This window comes from Myotis daubentonii, chromosome 1 (genome assembly GCF_963259705.1).
Source record: "Myotis daubentonii chromosome 1, mMyoDau2.1, whole genome shotgun sequence".
Taxonomy (NCBI): Eukaryota; Metazoa; Chordata; class Mammalia; order Chiroptera; family Vespertilionidae; genus Myotis; species Myotis daubentonii.
The window spans coordinates 151,438,241-151,457,420 of NC_081840.1; the positions used below are offsets into that span (position 1 = coordinate 151,438,241).

General features: G+C 44.6%; 1 protein-coding gene across 28 annotated transcripts in view; it reads left to right on the forward strand.

Moving 5' to 3' along the window:
• Positions 1-374: 374 nt before the first annotated feature.
• ZMYND11 (zinc finger MYND-type containing 11) overlaps positions 375-19,180 on the forward strand; it is a 141,979-nt gene continuing 123,173 nt past the window's right edge. For 23 of the 28 annotated variants that reach the window (XM_059662573.1, XM_059662608.1, XM_059662648.1 and 20 more), the window contains exon 1: positions 1,106-1,236. The gene's annotated coding sequence lies outside the window, so the exon portion shown is untranslated. Of the gene's footprint in view, positions 514-615; positions 758-1,105; positions 1,237-19,180 lie in introns of those variants that run through there. The other 5 variants (XM_059662591.1, XM_059662702.1, XM_059662582.1 and 2 more) reach the window with 5 other exon arrangements.

Below are 19,180 nucleotides of genomic sequence, written 5' to 3' on the forward strand. Positions count from 1 at the left end.
TAGGCTTATCTTGGAGCCTTTCTTTAACCGTCTATCGGGATCTTCTCTGGGTAGATCTAGAGCGACAAACTAAGAAAGACAACCTCGTTCTCTCTGCACACATTTGTAGTGTTTTCGCCTCCTGGACAATGGGTGGTCCTGCTCTTTTTCCAAGTCCTACGTGTGAATGCATGGAATGAGGACTTCGCAGAGCCCTGCAATCCTCTTCCGAGGACAGAATGAAAAAGACACTAAAACCGCTCGCCCGATTCTGTTAACGTAAACATGACGGCTTCGCAAAGGCTCTGCACTTGGGCTGGCGGCACGCGAGGAAACCAGTCCCTGGGACCCGGGCGCCAGCCCCGCGGGCCGCGCGCGGAACAATGCGGGCCGGGACCTTTGTGCGCCGCTCCGCGCCCGCGCGCCGGCACGTACGTCGCTTCCACGTGTGGGGCCGCGAAGTGCATGTGCGGCGATGTGAGAATATGCTGGGACCGACTCGGGGAGCGGCGCCGCGGACAGGACCGGGGGAAGGTGCGTGTGGGCGTGCGCCGCGCCGGCCGCCGGGAGGGAGCCCGGGCCCCGCGCGCCGCGCGGCCGGCGCCGCACAATAAAGTCCAGGGGCGGGCGGAGGTGGAGGAGGCGGCCCGCGAGCGGCCGCCCGCGCACACACCGCCATGTGAACAGCGCCGCGTCCTCGCAGGACGGAAACTTTCCCGGCGGCGGCGCCCCCAACTTCCCGCCCCGCCCGGGCCCGCCGCTCGGCAAGGAGACCCCCGTAAGTCCGGCGGCGGGGCCTCCGCGTCCCGGGCCCTGGCCGGCCCCCCGGGCCGCTGTGCTTCCCCGGCCGCCGGGCTCGCGCTCGCCGAAGTGCGGGCTGTAAACATGGCGCCCTGAAGCGCCGAGCGGCCGGGGGCGGTGGGAGACGCCGGGGAGAGCGCGCGGCCCGGCCCGGGGAACCGAGGAGGAGGGCGGCGGGGAGACGCCAGGGAGGCCCGGCCCGCGGAGCCAGGGAAACACCGTGGAGAGTGGAAGGCCGGGCGGCGGGGAGCGCGGGAGGATGGGCCCGCGGAGCCCGAGAGGAGGGCGGTGGAGAATCGGGAGGGTGAGCCCGCGGGGGCGGAGGCGGAGGCCGGCCCCCCCTCACCGACCCCCCCGCGCCCGCGGCCCAGACCCGGGAGGAGGCGGCGCAGCGGCGGGGCCGGGCGCGGAGGGGAGGGCGGGCACCGCGGCGGCGGCCAGGACCGGAGCATAATGGTAGGAAGGCCGTGCGGCAGGCACGGGGGCGCGGGCGGGCGGGGGCGTCCGTGGCCGGCGCGTCCGTGGCGTTGGCGCCGAGCTTTGTGGAGCCCGGGCCGGGCTGCAGCCTCTCGGGGCTCCGAGCGGGCGTGACCGCCGCTCGCCCTCTCGCCAATGGCCCCGAGTTGCCCGCGGAGCTTTGTGTGCGGCGGGCCCGGGCCTGCGGGGGTCCCGTCGGCGCCCCCTCGCCGGCGCGGGGCCCGGAGGGAAGGCCCGGGCGCGGGGAGACGGCTCGGGGCCTACTCGGGCGGGGAAGCCGGGGTGTCGCGTGAGCGTCTTACGCCAGGTCCGCCCTCCTCGCGCGGCCAGGCCTTGGGGCCCGCGGCCGCGCTTCGAGGTCCTCGGGAACGCGGCCCTGTGAGCGGGAGGAGGGCGGGAGGGGGCATTTGCAGTCGCGGCTCGTGCTTTGGGAGCGAGGACGGAGGCTGGGCAGGCGGTCCCCGGAGATGCAGGCGAGGCTGCGTCCGCGTCCCCCGCGGTTGGGAGGGAACCCGGGGCAGCGCGGCTTTCGCCGCCTCAGCAGGCCCGTCAGGCCCCGGGACTGCCCGCGGGGGCCACCCCTTCCATGGGGCGTCCGAGAGCATCTGCCGGGAGGGGGGCGGCAGGGGGGCGCTCCTGGAGCGTCCCGGGGACCCAAGTTCCACTTGGACTGCCCCTCGCGCCTCTCCGGGGCCAGCTGTGAAGGCGCTTGACGGTGTGGGCATGGTGGTGGGGGTGTGCCCGGTACCCGTGGTGCCCGGTGTGGATGGGTATGGGCATGAACTCGGTGTCCCCCGAGGGTGCATGGCGCCGGTGTTAAAGTGCTCGCGATACCCGGTGTGTCCAGGGGGCCCGCTGTTATGTACACGCCGTCTTCATGATATGATACTCGGTGTGGACATGGTGCCCAGTGTGCACGTGGTACCGTGGTGCCCCGTGTTATGTCTGGTGTCTGAAGAGTACCTGCTGTGGGCATGTGATAGCCTGTGCTGCATACGGTATGTCCGTGATGCCGGGTCTGCACATATCTGTGGTGTGTCTGTGAGCTTAAAGCGGGTGCCCAGGCGGCCTGTGCAAGGGCCAGTGCCTGATGGTGGGAGAGGCCCACCTGGCTCTCTGAGGCGCCCCTCCTGGGCCCTCTGGCCTGCCCCACCCAGGTGTTCTGCATCCTGTAGTAGTCCCTGTCCGTGGAGGCAAGAGCTTGCTTAGAAATCATTTAATCTGTTGGTTGAAAGGCACAAAGTACAACATTTATTTTCTTTTGAACTGGAAAATGTAGTAGTTGTAGCATAGTAACTAGGGGATGCATACATAACCTTTTGGGGGGTTTGGGTCATTGATTCAAAGTAATGGTTGGAAGTTATCAGGGAAATAGACTTGGTTGTGCTTTAGGAATTTGAGTGCTTTCTGGTTAGCAAAGTCACCTTTGATTATTCGGAAGTCTAACTTGTACACAAAGCAGAAGATAAAATGCGAGTTTTGGCCCCGGCCGGGTGGTTCAGTTGGCCAGAGTGTCCTCCCATAAACCGAAAGATTTTAGCTTGGATTTCCCAGTTCAGAGCACATATCTAAGTTTCGGGTTTGATCCCCGTCCGGGCGCTTACGGGAGGCAACCGATTGATGTTTCTCTTCCTCTCCCCCCTCCCCCCCTTCTCTCTCTCTAAATAATAAACATATCCTCGGATGAGGATTAAAAAGAAATACGAGTTTTGTACAGGTGTGTAATGTTTCTTGTCTTTGGTGGCTAACTGGTGCTGGTTACAGTCATTATTTTGTTGGACTCTGTAAGATGGTCAGGTTAGAGAATAAAGGATTAGAAGATATGGGATTTGATTATGACAATCAATAAAATTTTTTCTTGCTTAACTCTACCCGTGATTAACAGGATTTTTATTTTTCACATGTACTTTTTTGCCCTAGTTGTTTTTCATATGAAAACTGAATCTCCCTTTTACATTCTGTAATTGGGTGACTTATTTTTGCAGTTACCTGTTACAAGGTGTTTAAAAAATGCAAGTGCCTCCAGCTTTACAAAGAAAAACCAATATAAATGTAAATGTTAAAATTTAGCTTCTTAGTTCATACTAAATATTACTAGGATATAATTACGTTGGTACTTTGAGTGGATGTCATCTTGCATGTTTCTGTGAATTGACATGTGTTTGTTTGAACTCTCACCTTTTTGTAACCCTATCCCCTTTTCCTTTAAGGGTTGTTCAGATAGTGCATAATAGAAACATTCGTACCCTTTGGCATACCTTAACTGAGACAACTAAATGAAGCTAATTAAGAATTCCAGCATTTGTAATGGAAGTATCAAATGCAGTCTAATACTACTTAGAGCCCTAAACCTCTGGCTTCAGATTTTCTTTACTTACCATATCTTTCAGTCGAATTCCACATGGAAAAACAAGCAAAGAGTATATATAGAAAAAAAAGTTAAGGAGAAAGTGGAAAGTCATATTTATGATAGTTAAAAACTTTTCACTGTTTGAAAACCTTAATTTGGACTTCACATTGAATACTTTTACAGGGTAATTAGATTTTTTTGCCATTAGAGAGGTAGCATAAGTGAAGGCTGAATGGCTTGGGTTTGAATCTCACTTCTGTTATTTACTACCAAAGTGATCTTGGACAAATTACTTAAACTTGTCATGCCTGGTGTCAATTTCCTCATCTGAAAAATAATAGTAATTGTACTATAGGGTTATTGACTCATACATGAATATAAACTAATTCAATTCATTTGAGTCAAATTCAGTGTTACTAAGACTTTAATGTGGAAAGGTGTGAAGCTCTGAAATTATATTATTGTCTTACTAATTTGAGTTTGACTGTCGTAGCATACCTCTTTTTCCTTTTTAGTTATCTCAGAAGGTTAGAAAATAAACATTTGTTATATTTCTTGGGCCTCATTTACTTAAAGCAATTTTAAGGCTCTTTCTATGATTAACTTTTTAAAATTATAAAATATGCATGACATAAAATTTGCCATCTTAACCATATTCAAGTGTACAGTTCAGTGATAATACATTAACATTGTTATGCAACCATAATCACCATTCATCTCCATAGCTCTTTTCATCTTGTAAAATTTAAACTCCATATCCATTACATACTTAACTCCCCATCTCCTCTCTCCCCAGCCCCTGGCAACTGCCTAGCATTACTTAATATTTGATGAAGAATATAGGTAATTGAAGTACATAGTGTGAACATTCTTATTTTAACCATTGATTTTAAATGAATATTCTTGTCTTTTCCCACATCTGTCACCCTATCTGTAACTGCTTCAGGTTGTATGTTTTATATTTGCTTGAAGCAGATGGACTTTCTAAATAAAGAAACACTGCTTGGCACCTCTTAATTTGATCATTGTGGAACTAATCCCTCACCAACATTTTTACTAGGAATTTTGACAAGTAAAAAATAACTGATGTGAGTTTAATTTTTGCCTGTATCTCTTGCATGATAACTTTTTTGTTAATCTTTACCTGAGGGTATTTTTTCCATTGCCTTTCAGAGAGTGAGGGAGAAAGGAGGAGAAAAAAGAGAGATAGAAACATCAACTGATTGCTTTTAACACCATGCCCCCCTCCCCCCCCCACACACACACACAAAAACTGGGAATGGGGAGTGAACCACAACCTAGGTATATGCCCTTGACCCGGAATTGAACCAGAGACCCTTCAGTGCTTGGGCCGATGGTCTTTCCACTGAGCAACACTGGCCAGGACTTGCATGATGACTTTGTTATTTCCTTGGACTAGTGTTGTCAACTTTTTAGAACAGTTTAAATCTGCTTTGGTGCGGTGATTCTGTAAAGATCACTAGTGATCTGAAGGTTCTTCTCATGTCCTTCTTTGGCCTTGATTTTAGAAATGTTTTGGTATTCACAGGTTTATTATACAAAATAAGTATATAATAATAATATGCATCACATATTGTATGTTTACCATGTCTCAGCCACTGTGCAAATTTCTTTATAAACACTGTCCCACATGATCATCTTAAAACATAGTCTTCCTTTTAATTATGGAAGGTTCCACCTCCTCATAACACACCCCCATTCAAGTACACACACTCTAATGAGAAGTGAATGAACTAGGAGTTTGTGAGAGAATGTGATTCATATAACAAAATCCCCGTAACAAGAAGTAAAATGATAAAAATGAAGATAATGGGAGGGAGGGAGATAAAAATAAAAATATCCAGTAATATAGTCTTTGAATAATAAAGTCTTCACTAATATCGTAAACGTATATGTACTGCCTTAAGGGGAGATCTTTTTGCATGTGTATATGCTTACTATTGCTGATTTTTCCACTTAGAAAATTCTTTATTTAGTTTCTATTGTGAAAATGCTGTACAATGTTTAATATCAAAATTACTTACAAATGCAAGTAAATAGTCTGTAAAAGAACAAAAATTATTTGGAAAATAAAAAATATTCATGTATCCATTATGTGTTTGGTAGGGAAATTGCTAGATATTTAATTCAGTTTTATAAACATGATTTATATGGATCTGGTAACTATACATTTAGTTAATCTTTCATTCTATTATTTTGGGTATATTTTCTGTTCAATAAATGGCTAAGTGTTTGCCTAACTTTATGTGAAATTAAAGAAAAATGACAAAGGCAATGGAATACTGTTATATGAGCATTTATAAGGGATAATATTGACTCTTTTCTATTCATTGATGAGAAGTTCCCATTATGTGCTGGTATACATTAATTGGAAAAATGCCTGTTTCTGAAAACTTGTACAGTTTTTTATTTTTTTTGTGTGAACTGAGTACTATTTAAGTACTAGACGCCCAGTGCATGACATTCGTGCACTTGGTGTGTGTGGGGGGGTCCCTCAGCCTGGTCTGCGCCCTCTCACAATCTGGGAGCCATCAGTCGGACATCCTTAGCGCTGCTGCGGAGGCAGGAGAGGCTCCTGCCACCACTGCGGCGCTCATCATCATTGCGCCCAGCTCAGGGCTTCTGGCTGAGTGGCACTCCCCCTGTGGGAGCACACTCACCACCAGGGGGCAGCTCCTGCATCTGCCCCCTGGTGGTCAGTGAGCGTAATAGTGACTGGGCATTCTGCTGTTCAGTTGATTTGCATATTACCCTTTTATTATATAGGATAGTAGGTAAACTAGTTTTGTATTAAATAATTACTTTTATAGTTCAAGTTACTCCATAATTGATCCGATTCATTAGATTACATTAAAATATAGTTTTACAGTGAGTAGAATATGTTTTACAAATTTATTCATTTATTAAACATAGTTATTTATTGAAACTGTACTAGGTACTAGACCCTTGCTAGGAAGGATAATTATTGAAACAAGTGCAATGCAATGTGACAGAAGAAAGTGTATGATGTGTGTGAGTTAAGATACATTGTACTTGAATGAAAATTATTTTTGAGGTCTTAACGATGATTTCGAACTTTGTGATTTCACTTTATTAACTACCTGAGGATTTTTAGAAACAGCTTTGTTATGATTAGTAATTTTTATGTACTCCAGATATTTTCCAAGCATTTAAGTGAAAAGTGGACCCACTTAATATTTTTGATTTTTTTTTTCTAGTTTGATCTAGTATGCTAAGTAAATTTATAACTTGAAGAAGTATGATTCTTTCCTAGCTAAAATATTTATGCAAACACTAAAAGATATATATGTATATATGTACATTTTAATGGATTTATATTAAGATTGGGAGATTTCGCAGTTGGTATTAAAATGCTGTTTTTTAAAATGGCATAAATACATTTTAATTAGACTGTGTAGGCACATTAGTTCCCATTAGAAATCTATATAAGCAGTTTTTAGAAAGCTTTGTGTCATTATAAATGTTGCTTGTGGCAGCACCATTTTTTTTTTTAAAGAAAAAAAGGTTTCGGCCTAACCGGTTTGGCTCAGTGGATAGAGTGTTGGCCTGTGGACTGAAGGGTCCCAGGTTTGATTCCGGTCAAGGGCATGTACCTTGGTTGTGGGCACATCCCCAGTACGGGGTGTGCAGGAGGCAGCTGATCGATGTTTCTCTCTCATTGATGTTTCTAACTATCTCCCTTCCTTTCTGTAAAAAAAAAAAAACAATAAAAAAAAAGGTTTCTCTTATTGAGCACCTACTATAGTAGGCAAATTATATAACTCCATTTCTTTCTCACAACAGCATGAGGGAAGGTTGTATTACAGTTTAGTATATGGTAAGTTCCAATATTACAGTATAATCATAACTGCCCTATAACTTATGTTAAGAGAACAGACTTAGGAGGGTGAAGTTACCAGTGCCTGAGGGTCACTCAGAATACATGATCAAGTGGGTATTTGAATTCAAGTGTATGACTACCAAAACCTATGGCTGCTCTGTCTCCTAAGATTCTCTAAGTCCTTGAATCTTTGTATTGATACCACCTTCATCTCCCCAAAGTGCCTTTATTTACGAGTCTGCCAAATGGGGGGATAATAAAAAAATGTAAAACTAAGTCTTTATACAAAAGTAGGAGGTGGAAAGAAAAGGAATGTTAGAATCTCCTAGTAATCAGAATGTTCCATCCATACATAAAGTTCTGGTTAATTCCAGTTTCACTGGCAATTTAAGAACAAGCGTCTATAATTGGCTTACTTTCTTTTTGTCATTTTTGCAGCTAGGATTATGAAGATACTTGGTATGAGGTGGAAGGGGAGGAACCTACAACTTTGTTTTAATATGTATAGGAGAGAAATGTTGGAAAATACTCGGAATTAACTTCAACATTAAAGTGTTTTTACTATATGAGAAGGGGGGTCATATAGCAAGAACACTTTAGCATTCCCTCTGTTGGGTAAGTTCAGTTTGTATTGAAATAACTAATTACTTGAAAGTTGCTCTAAGTGTGAAGACTTCAGAGTTCTGTAGATGTTTACTATCATCTAAAATATGAGAAGCATATGGTGAAGAGAGAAATAGATCAACTGAGTTGTAGCATTCACATCATGTTGATATTCATCAATGGGGATATTACATAGTAAATGTGACTTCCTCATAAAATAGCTATGGAAAGATTTTTTTAAAAAATATTCTATTAATGAAGGCTAGCATGGGGAATGCTTTTGCATGGGGAAACTCTGAACTTAAAAGCCATTATGAACTTTTTAGTTTTCTTATAGACTGACTTACCAGTTTTGTGAGGGGAATCTCTGGAGATGGATCAGGGCTCTTTTCTAAAGTCACACAAATTTTAACTTTGTGAGTTTCAAATTTTTATTTTTTAAAGTAGGTTGTGGTGTATGTATGCCTTCTTTTAAATATTTCTTTTTGAAATGACTTATAGAAAATGATGTACCCTCTGACCTTTAGCTCTATGTCTCAGAAATTGTCTTTCAAGAAGAATATTCATGAAGTTTCTTTTTTCTTTTATTATTTTAAGATATATATATATATATATATATATATATATATATATATATATTATTGATTTTTTACAGAGAGGAAGGGAGAGAGATAGAGAGTTAGAAACATCAATGAGAGAGAAACATCGATCAGCTGCCCCCTGCAAACCCCCCACTGGGGATGTGCCTGCAACCAAGGTACATGCCCTTGACCGGAATCAAACCCGGGACCCTTCAATCCGCAGTCCGAGGCTCTATCCACTGAGCCAAACCAGCTAGGGCTAAGATATATTTTTATTGATTTCAGAGATGCGGGGCGGGGAGAGCGAGATTGAAACATCAATGATGAGAATCATTGATCAGCTGCCTCCCGCATGTCCCACACTGGGGATCGAGCCCACAACCCAGGCATGTGCCCTTGACTGGAATTGAACCCGGGATCCTTCAGTCCGCAGGCTGACACTCTCTATCCACTGAGCCAAACCAGCTAGGGCTTCATGAAGTTTCTTAAAGGGGGTTGACAGCCTGAAAAATAAATGCTTCCTAGAGGAAAACCTTGAGTCTTTTGTGGTTTTTCTAAAATGCTCATGTATTGTCGCTCTACTGGTCATGGAAGGTGGATATCAAAGGTAGGGTTGGTTGGGGTTTCCTGATAGTCCTACATCAGGTCTGAGGTGAACGATATTCAGGAGATAAACTCCCACTCAGCTTCAGTGTGTCTGGGCTTTTCTGTAATTTGAGCTGTGGCCTAAAGTTCCTGCTGGTGCTGGAGTAAGCTTTCGACGCTGACAGGTATCAGAAGAACTTGGATGTCTTTCCCTAGACCAGCGGTTCTCAACCTGTGGGTCGCGACCCCTTTGGGGGTCAAACGACCCTTTCACAGGGGTCGACTAAATAACATCCTGCATATCAGATATTTACATTACGATTCATAACAGTTGCAAAATTACAGTTATGAAGTAGCAGTGAAAATAATTTTATTGTTGCGGGTCACCACAACATGAAGAACTGTTATTAAAAGGTCGCGGCATTAGGAAGGTTGAGAACCACTGCCCTAGACCAGTGGTCGGCAAACTCATTAGTCAGCAGAGCCAAATATCAACAGTACAACGATTGAAATTTCTTTTGAGAGCCAAATTTTTTAAACTTAAACTATATAGGTAGGTACATTGTTATTAACTTAATTAGGGTACTTCTAAGGCTTAGGAAGAGCCACACTAAAGGGGCCAAAGAGCCGCAGTTTGCCGACCACTGCCTAGCCAGGGGTGGGCAAACTTTCTGACTCGAGGGCCACAATGGGTTCTTAAACTGGACCGGAGGGCCGGAACAAAAGCATGGATGGAGTGTTTGTGTGAACTAATATAAATTCAAAGTAAACATCATTACATAAAAGGGTACGGTCTTTTTTTTTTTAGTTTTATTCATTTCAAACGCGGGCCGTAGTTTGCCCACGGCTGGCCTAGACAGTCATACACACCATTGTGGGTTGTGTTTGCAGGCAGGGTTGAGATCACACGCGAAGGTTTTTCAGGCCCTTAGTGGTCTGGTTAACCCTGGCCTTTGGATTTCAGGTGATCCTTGGTATTCCTCCAGATTGAGGGTGTCATTTCTACTTTCAGGTTGTTCTCCAGAGACTTGAGCATTGCAGGGGCAAATGCAGTGTCTGAGCTGAGTACCAGAAGAGTATGAGGGAAGCCCTGTCACTGATAACCAATGTCTGCACCTTTCTATGCTGAGCCGGGTCTGATAATGACCACGGTTTCTCTTTATCTCTGATACAGTGTACTCCTCAGCTGGAGTCTCTTACAAGGTCTCAGCCTTATTTCATTTGCTTTTATGAGCATATGGCACAGGCCATCCACAGCTGATATCCAACTGGTGTCAGTCTTTATACTGTTCTTTCTAGTTATACTCAGGTGATTAAAACAAAGTTTTATCTGTTTTTAAACTATATTAAGTCAGATTTTTCTGAAATATATAATTTTCTCAGTTTTAGATTACCAGATACATTCAAGAATTACATTAATTGCTGTGGTTAGGGTTGCATTTTAAATAGAATATTTTGTGAAATTTTATCTTGAGGAATAGAGTAGAAATGTTAAAAGGTTTGCTATTATGAGTCAGTATTTGTTCTTAACTAGAGGTACCATTTCATAGAATAATCCTAAATATTATAAATAATAGGAAAGGAAGAGGATCTGAAGTCTGATTCATAGAATTTAAAAGTTTAGGATCTACAAAACTGGCCACTAATCTCTGCTCTTAGTCTCCTCAGCTCAGAAAGCCATAGGCTTCGTTCAGGCTCTTCCTGCACTGTGGCCTGGAATTTGCTACTAGGTAGTAAGATGTAATTGTAAACCTCTCTCATGCACTCCTCACCCCCAATGGATTTTAATTCTGTCATTCATGATATATATATTTTAAAGTTTTTTTAAATTGATATTTAGAGAGAGAGAAACGTCAATGTGAGCGTGGAACATAAGTCAGCTGCCTTCTGCACACCCCCTATGGGGGATTGAGCCCCCAACCTGGGCATGTGCCCTGACTGGACAATGCCCAACCAACTAAGCCATACCAGCCAGGTCTCATTTATAATATTTGAGTGGTTTTAGTCTTAACTTTCTAGCCTTATTTCCTGTTTCCCTAGGTAAAACTTTTGTTTCAGCCATTCTGTTTATTCTTTTAATAAGTGGCTTTTAAAGTACACAAATAATATTGATTGAATAAATATTACTTTTTAAATATATATTTTTATTGATTTCAGAGAGGAAGGGAGAGGGAGCTAGAAACATAAACGATGAGAGAGAATCATTGATCAACTGCCTCCTGCACATCCCACACTGGTGATTAAGCCCATAATCTAGGCAGGTGCCCTGATCGGGAATCAAAACGTGACCTGGTTCATAGGTCGATGCTCAACCACTGAGCCATGCGGCTGGGCATATAACTTTTGTTTAAGTATCCTTTTTTCCCCTCCTTATTCCATACCCAATGCTGAAGTCAACTTAAATTTAATTTGAAATTAGTTGGCATTTGAGATCTCTGTCAGTTTTCATCTTTCATCTTATTAGCCCACAGTGATCTGTCCCCTCAAACTTCTACAGCATTTAAAGTTTGCCTCAACTAGTTCTTATTCTATTGCCTTTTATTATTTAAACTTTACCCCGATAATTATCTTCCCAATTCCTTGACTTATAAACACTGACTTTTTAAATAACCTTTATAATACCTATTGTGTATAGTGTTATATATATATAGTACGTCACATGAGTGCATATAGGTAGATAAGTGTCCCTTTATCTTTTCAATGCAAACATATTCAAGCAAAACCCAAATTCTGGATGAATTTACCCTCCTTGCCTATACATGGAGAGAAACTAGAGAGCTGAGTGGTGACACTGTGTGTAGGTTCTTGGAAATTGACATAGATGGCCACCTGAGCTCTTAATCATACTTTATTTCTCTGATCAGTTCATCTTCCATTTTCCATAAAGATTTACTTAACTTTCTTTTCTTTCCTCAACTCCCCCACTCCCACTCTTGTAGACCAGTTTGGCATCTTTTATATATATATTTTAAAGAAACTGCATCATGTTGGAAGTAACTTACTTTGTGCACTCACCATCTCCTTTTGTCATTCTCTTCATGTGCCCATAGATTGTTTGCTTCAGAAAACTCTCACCTATTTTACTTTAATCCTCTTCTGTACTGGTTCCCTTTTATTTACATTCAAATATATGCAGACATCTCGTACTATTACAAAACTAGAGGCCTGGTGCATGAAATTCATGCACCGGTGGAGGGTGTGCCCTCAGCCTAGCCTGACCTTCTCCAATCCGGGGTCTCTCACAATCCGGGACTGCTGGCTCCTAACTCCTCACCTGCCTACCTGCCTGATCGCCCCTAACTGCCCCCCCCGGCCCCCCCCCCCCCGGCTGGCCTGTTCACCCCCAACTGCCCCCCTCTGCCGACCTGGTTGCCCCTAACTGCCCCTCCCCCCTTCCGCCCACTGGCCTGGTTGCCCCTTACTGCCTCCCTACCCCCGCCAGCCTGGTCACCCCTTCTGCCCCCCTGCTGGCCTGGTCGCCCCCAACTGTCCCCTTCTGCTGGCCTGGTTGCCCCACGCAGCCTGCTGTTCAGTCGTTTGGTTGTCCCTCACCCCCTGCGGGCCTTGTTGCCCACGTAGCCTACTGTTGGTTGTTACTGTGACGGCATCCCAGACAGTTTGCATATTCATCTATTAGTAGAGAGAAATACAGTAAAAATGTTTTCTGAACTCTACACTCAGTGCTCTGGTTTTCTTTTCTCCCCTTTATAAACTTTGTTCTTTCTGAATCCTCAACAAAAGCATTCTTTTGTTTCTCTTTTTTGAGTCCAGCTTCTACCACCATCATGATTGCAACTGCTCCTGAGAGGTGGTCATGACCTCCTGGCTGCCAAAGGACCGACTTTCCGTTGTCCAGTCCATCACCCTGTCAGCTCTGTTCTAAGACTAGTTATGCTTATGGTTGCTAGATGGCTGCATCAGTTTGGGGCATCATATCTAAACCTAGTGATAGTAAAAAAAACCCCAAAAAACAAACCATTTTATTTTTTACATTTTTATTGATTTCAGAGAGGAAGGGAGAGGGAGAAACATCAATGATGAGAAAGAATCATTGATTGGCTGCCTCCTGCACACCCCCTACTGCAGATCGAGCCCTCAACCCAGGCATGTGCCCTTGACTGGAATCGAACCCGGGACCCTTCAGTCCGCAGGCCGACACTCTGTCCACTAAGCCAAACCAGCTAGGGCAAGAAGAGACCATTTTATAGGAACTAGGACATCTGTCCTAAAAGTAGCATAATCACACTTTTCCTTCATTGAGGCATGCAGAAGGTGCTGAGCCTGATATCAGGTGATAAGAAAAGTGGAATTACCGTGGTTGATACAGACTAAATTTCTAAGCTAAATAGCCTTTGGGAGTCTAATCCCTCTGACCTGCTGAATTCTTCAGTGACTTCCCATTGCCATTAGGTTAAAGTCTCAAGTCCTTTATGATGTGTATGAAACACCACATAAACTGGCCCCAGTGTCCTGTGCTACCTTTATCTAATCTTTCTTTGCTTCTACCTTGCTGACTAATCCTAAATATTCTACAGGCCTCAGGTTAAATGTCAGTTCTGAAGGGAAATTATTAGTGTAACGATCCTACAAGTTGAGGTAAAGGAACACAACTTTCTCTGTACCTTTCTGCACTCCCACAGCATCTGTACTCCCAACAACAAAAATTGTTGTTTAATGTAAATAAATGCTGACTGATTAAATGACCTGGGTATTACAGCATAGAATAATGGAAGAGTTGATGGGTGGGGAGCTATGAAATACCCTTGACTGTCCCTTAATTATGGTTAAAACTAGTGTTGCATGTGCTTAAATAGCATTTGTATTAGCTTACTAGGTTACTATTTTTTAAAAATATATATTTTATTGAATTTTTACAGAGAGGAAGGGAGAGGGATAGAGAGTTAGAAACATCAATGAGAGAGAAACATCGACCAGCTACCTCCTGCACACCCCCTATTGGGGATGTGCCCGCAACCAAGGTACGTGCCCTTGACTGGAATCGAACCTGGGACCTTTCAGTCCGCAGGCCAACGCTCTATCCACTGAGCCAAACCAGTTAGGGCTATTTTTGAAATATAAGTATTTATAGAGTTTAATAAGAACACAGTAAAGTATAAATATAGTGTTAGTTTACCATCCTAATAAAAGAGTAATATGCAAATTAACTGTCACAACCTCACTCCATCACAAAGATGGCGGCAGCCATGGCCGACCCTGAGCTCATCTCAAGGCTACAGAGTTTCAATTATAGAAGATAAATAAATCCCAGATACCTGCTTCCAGCCACGGCCTCTGCTCAAGGAAGTGCTGGGTTGCCAGGAAGCTTCTAGCCAGACCAAGGCTACAAAGTTTCAATTATAAAAGGTAAATAAATCCCAGATAACCTGCTTCTAGCCCATGGGCATGACCAGCCTGAAAACGTCCCTCAGCCCCTCACCCAGGCTGGCCACACATCCCAATGGGGATCCCCACCCTGAAGGGGGTGTGACCAGGCTGAAAACGGCCCTCAGCCCCTCACCCAGGCACCCCAGAAGGACCCCCACCCTGATCCGGGGCACCCTTTAGGGAAACCTGCCAGTCTCCACCCATGCACCAGGCCTCTATCCTATATAATAAAAGGGTAATATGCAAATTGACCCTGAGAGCAGAATGACTGGGAATGACTGGTCACTATGACACGCACTGACCACCAGGGGGCAGACGCTCAATGCAGGAGCTGCCCCCTCGTGGTCCGTACGCTCCCACAGGAGGAGCTCTGCTCAGCCACAAGCCAGGCTGATGGCTGCCAGCACAGCTGTGGTGGCGGGAGCTTCTCCTGCCTCTTTAGCAGTGCTAAGGATGCCCGACTGCAGCTTAGGCCTGCTCTCTGCTGGCAAGTGGACATCCCCGGAGGGCTGCCGGGCTGCCAGAGGGATGTCTGACTGCCAGCTTATGCCCGATCCCCCGGGAAGCGGGCCTAAGCCAGCAGGTGGACATCCCCTGAGGGGTCCCAGACTGTGAGAGGGCACAGGCCAGGCTGAGGGACACCCCCCCACCGAGTGCACAAATTTTTGTGCACTGGGCCTCTAGTCCTATCTAATAATAGACAAACATGGTAATTGACCATACCTTCACTACGCCTCCCATTGGCTAATCAGAGTGATATGCAAATTAACTGACAACAAAGATGGCAGCTAATTTGCATACTGTAGGCAGGGCGGGACAGCAGGAGCTGCCATCCAAGCCCCCGTATGCGGCCCCGGCTGGCGCAGGGCTCAGGCGGGGCGCAGGGATGGCAGGGGCCCCGCCCCGTGTGCGGCCCTGGCCGGCGCGTGGCTCAGGAGGCGAGATCAGTAAAGCAGGACTGGGGATTGGCGAATGAGCTCAAGGCAGACCTCCTGGTCCTTCCCCTCAGCTGGCAGGCTCCGACCAATCTTCAGTTTCTACTGAAAGGAATGTGGTGCCTCCACTGCACAGCCTCCCAGGACTCGGACTCACAGGCTCCCGAGTGGAGACTTCAACAAGGACTTCAGCACCTGCTCAGGGGAATAACGCCACCTCCCTACTCCACAGCTGCTTCTGTGTCTGCAAGAAACTGCGCATGCTCCTCCCTGTGGCATGGGCGGGGCAAGAGCCTGAGTTGAGGGGGATAGCAGCTGGACCAGTGCAGGGATGGAGGGCGGGAGGGCGGGGAAGGAGCAAGGGGGAAGCCCTGGCTCCCTGCTCCTCCTCCCACAGGCATGGCCCTGGCTGCTATGATAAAGGAGTTGTGTTTTCTAACTGTCTGGGTAAAGGAAACAAGTGTCTGTTGACTTCTGATCTTACTCTCAGAGCTCCCAGTTAATCCCTCTGGATGCATCATATCCAACCTCCAAAGGATCCGAGGGGCAGGATCAACCTTCGTTCCATAGTTGAGGAAACTGACCGATAAACACATGTGTCTCATGCCTCAGTGTCAACTCCCACAGAAATCTCTGGGTAATGACTCAGATTCTATATCTAAGGGTATATTTCCTTCTGTTTTCATGTTTAATTCAGCCCCAGGAATCAAATAATACAATAAAGAATAAAATGAGTTCAGAGGGCTCAGCATTGTATTCCCAGGGCCTTTGGTCCCAACAAACCGCAGAGCTCAGTTTTCCTGAGATGAAAGGAGAGGAAAGAGAAATGTGAAAGGTTTCCCAGCTCAGTCACAGAGACATAACCACATATTAAGGACACGACATTAACTTAGGGGTGGAAAGGACACAAATGAAATAGAAGATGGAGCCATTTTGAGTGAGCAGGCCAGCAGGGGGGCAGTTGGGGGCAAGCAGGCCAGCGGGGGGGGGGGGGCAGTTAGGGGCGAGCAGGCCGGAAAGGGGGTAGTTGGGGTGAGCACACTGGTCTGGTACGGGGCAGTTGGGGGTGATCAGGCTGGTGGGGAGGCATTTGGGGGGGAGTAGGCTGGCGGCGGGGGAAAGTTGGGGGCAAGCAGGCTGGCAGGCAGAGAGGTTAGGGGCAGGCAGGCAGGTGAGTGGTTAGGAGCCAGCAGTCCCAGATTGTGAGAGGGATGTCCGACTGCCAGTTTAGGCCCGATCCCTGTAAACCAGCAGTAGGACATACTTTAGGGGTCCCAGATTGGAGAGGGTGCAGGCCGGGCTGAGTGACATCTCCCCCCCCCCCCCCCCCCCGCACAAACTTTTGTGCACTGAGCCACTAGTTTATATTTCTATATGGAAGTTATGTTTCGATATATTTAGGGATGAATTTTATACTTGTATCAAGTATTATACTTTATTATATTACTTAGGAGGAGGGCAATTATTCTATGAGAGAAAAAAGGCTGAAGCAGAATCTAATCAAGTGAATTATTTCTGCTCTTTTCTCTCTCCCATTTTATGGAAACCTGCTCCTCAGACTAGAGAGTATAACATGTATTATCCTGCCTACATCACTTTCAAAAACAGAGGGAGAAAGTTGAGAAATGTAGTCATAAGTGAAGGAAGTTATTTGCCAGCTACATCAAGGTTAGCCAAGGAGGGATGATGAATGTGAGATCTCAGTGCTATTCTGGCAACTTTCAGAGTTGAGCCATGTCTTAGGCTGTGGCCATTTTAAGTGCTGATGAGCTGGGATTATTTTAGAAAACAATATGCCTTTATTAGTCATCGTTAATAGTTATATACATTTTTTTTAGTTTTCTGGAGACTCAGTCTCTTTCCCAGTAACCTGTAAGTTTATTCCTTGACCTTAAAATTCTTAACACATTGCCCTAAGCAGTCATTACAAACCGAGTAGGAATGTGAAATGAAACTAAAGTTTTTTGACACCCCTTTCTGAGATTATGGGAAACATTTTATCCAAATTAAAACTCAAAAGTACTTTAGAAACTGACATTTTATTAAAATAACAAGTATTTGGCAATTTAGCTCTAGAGAGTGCCAGATTTACTGGCAGATATTGTCAGTGTCTGCTGTTGCTTGTGCCCACTGTTGCCATACACTTTACAGTGTGTAAGATAATTATAAGATTTCACATTTTCTTGCATATTTAATAAAATATTTATACTTTTAAAGATATCATAAACTTTGAGATGTATGTTATATCAATTCAGTACTATAGCATGGAGAATAAAATAACCAAATCCTGCCCTGGCCAATGTGGCTCAGTTGGTTAAGCTTCGTCCCATGCACTGAGAGGTCACTGGTTCGATTTTGGGTCAGAGCATATGCCCAGGTTGTGGGTTTCAGCCCCAGTAGGGGGCATATAGGATACAGCCAATTGATGTTTCTCTTTCTCTCTCTCTCTCTCTCTCTCTCTCTCTCTCTCTCTCTCTCTAGTAAACATAGTTAAAATAACCAGATCTTTCTCAGATGTGGAATGTCAGTCTAAATGCATGCTGTTCTGGATGACATTTGCATTGGTGCAGAGCACGTACCAGGAACCTTTGAGCCATGTGCTTGTTCTCACTCATCCTGTGCACGGACTTGCCATCTTTGATCTAGAATATGGTCCTGTAATTTCTTTTCTTTTTTTTTTTAAAAATATATTTTATTGATTTTTTACAGAGAGGAAGGGAGAGAGATAGAGAGTTAGAAACATCGATGAGAGAGGAACATCAATCAGCTGCCTCCTGCACATCTCCCACTGGGGATGTGCCCGCAACCCAGGTACATGCCTCTGACCGTAATCGAACCTGGGACCCTTCAGTCCGCAAGCCGACGCTCTATCCGCTGAGCCAAACCGGTTTCGGCATGCAATTTCTTAGTTGTTATTTTTTCTATTGCTTTTTCATTATAGCAAAATATATATAGTAAAATAAGATTTGCCCCATTGTTATTTTTTATATGGACTGCTAAATAATTGATGGTTTTAAAATATTGTAATTAACTTTCACGTAATCAGAATCCAAGGAAAAGTTCAGTTGTAATCTGGTCTAATTTAATGAATTAAAGAGATGATAATTTTGAAGGTAAATGTATTAGGAAAGAAGAGGTCAGTATAGATCAAGATATCACCTAGATCTTGTCTTTTAGAAGTATGCTGTGACTATTAATGTGCATGAAAGTATAAACCATTATTTGAGTAGACACCTTTTAAATCCATTCAAACATTTAATAAGATGTGTTACTTTTAGTGTAAACTAATAACATCAGATAAAATTGACTTACTAACTTTTGTCTCGGCCCTTGAATACCTTCAACATGGTGCAATTGTATACTCTCAAGTATTTCATATTTTATCAGTTCTGAAATCCAGAACTTCTATTTGTCATGTTCTTCAGATTTGAAATTTACCATTCTACAAATTATGACAAACTCCTTTTGAAAAAAAGAAGTATTTGAGAAATGAAGCATCTGGTTAACCTAGCATGGGCTAGTATGATTGCTATGTAATAAATGAATGGCTGATTAAAAATAATTTTAATATAAAATGTATGATTTTGTACATTTTTCAGTTCTTGGAAGACAGTGGTTTTGT